The sequence below is a fragment of the Myotis nattereri genome, assembly GCF_964212035.1.
Source record: "Myotis nattereri genome assembly, chromosome: 7".
In the NCBI taxonomy this organism is placed as follows: Eukaryota; Metazoa; Chordata; class Mammalia; order Chiroptera; family Vespertilionidae; genus Myotis; species Myotis nattereri.
In genome coordinates this window covers 9,000,612-9,006,945 of record NC_138082.1, presented here as the reverse complement: position 1 = coordinate 9,006,945, position 6,334 = coordinate 9,000,612, and positions in this window count along the sequence as shown.

Below are 6,334 nucleotides of genomic sequence, written 5' to 3'. Positions count from 1 at the left end.
AAATCATAAGCGAGTCAGAGAAAGACAAATATCACGTGATCTCACTTACATGTGGAATCCAATGAACAAAATGAACTGACAAATAAAATAGAACCAGAGGCATTGGAGGAATCCAATGAACAAAATGAACTGACAAATAAAATAGGACCAGAATCATGGAACAGAGGGAAGTTGGGGGTGGGGGAGAGATTAACCAAAGAATTTACATGTATACATGCATTGCCCCCATGGATACAAACAATAGAGTGGTGAAGGCCTGGGGTGAGGTGGGAACTGGGTGGAGGGGGCAATGGGAAAAAAAAGGGGAGAGACAGCTGTAATACTCTCAACAATAAAGATTTTAAAAACCAAATTAATAGAAAAGAAAGAAATTTTAGGTGGAATCGGCAACCCCAACAGAAGAGGTTTTGTGAACTGCAATTTTTGAGTTACATGAAAGGCTGCTGGAATGACAGAAGAGGCGGACATTGCTCATGCTCTTATCAAACAATTGCAAAATGATTATTTTCTTACCATCAAAGTCAAAGAGATTTGTATATAGAAAATACAGGGAAATAATGTGAAGAACGTAAGTAACATTACTTTACTGAGTGCTTACAATTTTACAACTAACATGTACAGCATCTTAAATGGGTAGTTTTGTCTTTTCCTCCCTTAAAAATCCCCAAATCCTCCTTAACTAAAATGTAAATACTGTTAGCTTTGACAGAGCAATTGAATCAATGCTTTTCCCCTGGGAACTGGCTTTTCAGGTCATTTCACTACGGACATTCCCTTTGCTGAGACCACATTCACTTGTGGTGACTACGCTCCATTATCTCCCCTCCGGGTATGCATAAAGAAGTCTCCGCCCAGAAAAAAGCCCGCCAAAAGTCCTTTAAAAGCCGCTGACTCCCATCACTGGGTGCTGGAGCCATCCAGGCTCAGCCACCTTGTGTGCGGATGATTGAATAGAATAAATTCGTAATCCCTCACCACTCTGACCTCGTTCCTCCTCCGGCGACCTAACAAATATCACTATAACTGGGATAATCCAAAAACAGTATAATTTTGAAAACATACCTTAGATTGTGAAGGCAGATTCCACTGATAAAGGAAAATATTAATGTCACATAGCACATACCATATCACTCTATAATTATCTTTGTATACAACTACATTTTCCACAGTTCCTAGGGAAGAAATCATGTATTTTTCAGCGGTCTTGATTTACCAGCATATAGCCCAGTGCCTGACACATGATCAAGGCTTAATGACTATCAAATTAATAAACAAATGGGTGTTTTACATGATTTTATTTCACCTGTACTTTTCAGAGTAATGTTGATAGAAAAACTTGGAGGGGAAAAAATAAGTCATACCTCTCCTTGTTGGGTGCCTTTGGGACAGCCACTGAAATTGGTTCTGCTGGGTTGGAGAAAAGAAAACGGAAGGAATACCTGGTGACAGCTCCAGCCTGTGAAAATGCCTGAAAATGCCGCGAGCTATTTAACTGAGAATGTGGGAGCTGCTCTCATTGGATGCTGGAGGCAAGAAACAGACTAAGCCCTCCTTGAATGATGGTGGCTAGAGATAGATGAATACATTTCTGGATAAATCAACAAACATTTGTTGAGCCCCAGCTATGTGCAAAAAAAATTGAGTCTCAAGAAAGGATGTACAATTTTTACCAGGATTTTCTGAACTTACGAAATATCTTTTCGGAAGATCAGATGGGGTTCACATTACATTGCAAAATAGATTTCCTCCATCCTCACAATCCAGGGATTTGCTTAGTGTCAGAGAGTCTTAATTTTCTTTAGCAGAACCATCTGCAACATAGGGACCTTGACATGGTGAAGGAGAATAGGCCTTCTTTTGTGTTAGTCACTATAAATAATTCAAAATCCTTGCAGGAGAGATAAGTAATTGGATAGGAAACTTTGTTAAACTTTGGAATTATTTATGAGAATGATCATCAATAGGAAAGCAGGCAGCTAGATTTTGTGTTGCAACTAACATGATGCCTGGAAGTGATTATTATTGGCCTAATAAGCAAAGTGAAATAAAACTATGATAAGCGAGGCTTATTGTCAACTTCATTCTAGAGTTGGAATAAGAGGCTACGTGGGTCTTTAGGAGCCAGAGATACTAATGCTGTAGCAAACTGGCAGTGAGTTGGGCGAAGGGTGAGTTTGAATCGCCAGGTCTGTGCTTTGTTTTGTGAGTGTATGCTATGACGTCTGCTTTCACTGATTTCCATTTTCAATATAAGGAGTAGGAACTGTGACTATCACCAACACAAGTGCTCCCCACTGCAAGAGGAGCTTTGGGGTCCTTCATTTTCAGTCCCAGAGGTCATTTAGGGTTCTTAGGGTGATCCAGGTAGTTCTCTCTCTATGAAAAATCAGAAATTCGTTTTGGGGATCTTCCACCATTCTCTGCACTAGATAAATGCAAACTTAAAACTGAAGTCAGTGACAAAAACTGTGGGCTTGATAGCCACTTGGCCTGGAGGTCAAACCCTCCCTGGTATTAGCTACAGCAATCAAGGTTTAACTATAAGACTGCGCACAAAGACCACTAGGGGGTGCACCAAGAAAGCATAACAAAATGCGGAGACAAAGAAACAGGACAAAATTGTCAATGGAAGATATAGAGTTCAGAACCACACTTTTAAGGTCTCTCAAGAACTGTTTAGAAGCCGCCGATAAACTTAATGAGATCTACAAGAAAACTAATGAGACCCTCGATGTTATATTGGGGAACCACCTAGAAATTAAGCATACACAGACTGAAATAACGAATATTATACAGACTCCCGACAGCAGACCAGAGGAGCGCAAGAATCAAGTCAATGATTTGAAATGCGAGGAAGCAAAAAACACCCAACCGGAAAAGCAAAATGAAAAAAGAATCCAAAAATGCGAGGATAGTGTAAGGAGCCTCTGGGACAGCTTCAAGCGTACCAACATCAGAATTATAGGGGTGCCAGAAGATGAGAGAGAGCAAGATATTGAAAACCTATTTGAAGAAATAATGACAGAAAACTTCCCCCACCTGGTGAAAGAAATGGACTTACAGGTCCAAGAAGCGCGGAGAACCCCAAACAAAAGGAATCCAAAGAGGACCACACCAAGACACATCATCATTAAAATGCCAAGAGCAAAAGATAAAGAGAGAATCTTAAAAACAGCAAGAGAAAGAAACTCAGTTACCTACAAGGGAATACCCATACGACTGTCAGCTGATTTCTCAACAGAAACTTTGCAGGCCAGAAGGGAGTGGCAAGAAATATTCAAAGTGATGAATACCAAGAACCTACAACCAAGATTACTTTATCCAGCAAAGCTATCATTCAGAATTGAAGGTCAGATAAAGTGCTTCACAGATAAGGAAAAGCTAAAGGAGTTCATCACCACCAAACCAGGATTATATGAAATGCTGAAAGGTATCCTTTAAGAAGAGGAAGAGGAAGAAAAAGGTAAAGATACAAATTATGAACAACAAATATGCATCTATCAACAAGTGAATCTAAGAATCAAGTGAATAAATAATCTGATGAACAGAATGAACTGTTGATTATAATAGAATCAGGGACATAGAAAGGGAATGGACTGACTATTCTTGGGGGGGATAGGGGTGTGGGAGATGCGGGAAGAGACTGGACCAAAATTGTGCACCTATGGATGAGGACAGTGGGTGGGGAGTGAGGGCGGAGGGTAGGGCGGGAACTGGGAGGAGGGGAGTTATGGGGGGGGAAAAAAGAGGAACAAATGTAATAATCTGAACAATAAAGATTTAATTAAAAGAAAAAAAAAACAAAAAACAAAACTGTGGGCTTCATTAAAGCTCACAAACTGAGTGGCGTTGAGTGGAACCCACCACGGATAACAAAACAAAGAGAGATACTTATAGAACAGTGGCCTCATCAATTCACAATTAAATTCACTGCTCGGCACAGTTATTTTTCCTCCTCTTCTAACTTAAAAACAACAACAAAGTAGCTTTTAATTAAATCTGAACTTATAAACAAACAGGATCTTACGTGCCAGGGATGAAATTTCTCAAGTGGAGAAATAATTGTTGGCTAAGTTACAAATGATGATAGAACACTGACAGAGAATTAACTATATGTGCACTGGGGTGTGTGTGTGTGTTATTTATCGTTGGGCAAGATTACAGAGCAGAAAAACACTGAGTTAGTACACCAGGGAGCAAGAGGCCCAGGTTCTAAGCCCAGTCTGGTCACTGAGAAGCCAGGTGAATTTAGGAAAACTCAGAACCTCTCTAGGCCTGACTTTATCTGCAAATTAGGGATTTGACCAGAAGTCCTTTTGGCTCTAAGGCCATATTTCTGTGAGGTAAGGCTGGCTGTTTTACTGAACCACAGAAATATGGTAAAAGCATAGAATCTGAGACTTTTAAGAGCCAGTGGGGACCTCCCTCTCACAGACCATTGTTGTTTCTCAAGCAAGGTTGAGGGATTTCACAGGGGTTCCACAGTTGAAAATTGGACTTTTCTCCCTAGCAGAAGTAGTTAATGGGCAGAATTTCATTAAAGTTTTCCTCCCATCCATTTGTCTAAAACTAGTGGCACAAGTGATGGCCGACCCTAAGATGGAATGGACAAGTAGTAAGTACATATTTATGAGGGTAATTTGCAAATAGTTGACTATGCTTTCTCTCTTTTTTTCATGGACTTCTGTGTTCCCATTTCTAACCTCGTGCAGGGATCATATAACGTAGTCATATTGTTCCTCTTTCTTCCATTTTAACGAAATTTGCCACTATTCTATAGTGTTCCCCCTATCGCTTCTAGGCCTTTTGGCTAAGATCAAGTATAGTATCTGTTCTTATCAGTTTAATATAGTGTTCCCCAAAGAATATGGTATTTCTGATTATTGACTTCTCATTGCTCCTTCACATGAGTAAACCTGAGAACCACTGGTCTTGTTTTTTGTTTTTAATATGTTTTTATTGATTTTAGAGAGCGAGGAAGGGAGGAGAAAGAGGAACATTGATTGGTTGACTTTTGCACGCCCCGCACTGGGGATTTAGCCTGCAACCTGGGCATGTTGTCCTGACTTGGAATCGAACCAGTGACCTCTCGGTGCAGGGAATGGTCTTGTTTTATAGAAGAAAATAATAAGGCCCAAAGAGGGCAAGTGACCTGGTCATGATGATACAGATAGTTAATGTAAACAAGACCATGAACCTGGGGGCACCAGGCTCCCTGCCCAGAGTCCTCTCAGCCCGAAATGGCTCATGCATCTGGGAAAAGCATGGTTTAAGCAACTTCTGCTGGTTAATAATAAATAAGAGAACCATTTCTCAAGGAAACGGAATTGTTTAATTTGTTTGAAATTAAATTTTATGATGCCCTTGTAAAAATATTATATGGAAGACTATTTTGTTCTTTGTGGGAGCCATTCAAAGGGCGGAACTTTTGGTGAAATTTCCAATAAATCATTTCACGTCGTGTAACCACAGAATCAGCTCAAAATGGACCTGTCCTGTTTAATAACATACTGAGTTACTCCTTGGAGACAACAGACCAAAATGGGATGTCATACAGCCCCAGCATATGCAGAGGACAGAACTTTGACCTCCAGTTGCTCCTGGAATGGAACCAAAGTCACCCACACACACAACCAAAATCTGCCCCCCACACCCCAACTAAAGGACTGGAACATAACCAGAAGTGAAGGGTCTGTTGTCCAGGAAGATTCAGTGCTGGCACCCCTTACCATAAATGCCCAAGTTCCAATTAAAACTCACTCTGCCAGCATTTCCACATACATGCACCCCAACCACTCACAACCCTTAACCTAGTACAGTGAGCAAGACAGATTTGAGACACCATTAGGTCTCCCATCTCTTGATTGCTGCCTTCTGGGAAATTGGGGAACCCTGACATGGTTGGGTTGTATGGGGAGGTGTTAGAGGAAAAAGACCTTGTTGCCAACATCTCAGTGTGAAAAAAGACGGACTGGACCAGCACAGTGTGACTGCAGAGGAAAAGCAGTCAGTGAGCATGAGGGCTGGTGCATGTTACAATTCCCAGGCCCTGGTTATGGGGGAGGAAAAACAAACGGTGGTGCTACCAATACCATACATATGGAAGTCAGAAGAGAGACTGGTTCAGTGGAGTAAGAGTGGGGTTACAGTGGACTCAGGATCAGGTGTGCGAAGGAAGAAAGGGTCAAGAGAGAGCAGAAGGAGAAAAGGTTAGGGCATCATTGATGGACAGCTTACCTGGAATCTCGGGAATGAGTAAGACATGAAGTGAAGAACGCTCATGAGAATAACTTAGTTAGAAAGGAGGGTGAGTGGGGATGAGAGCTGGCTGCAC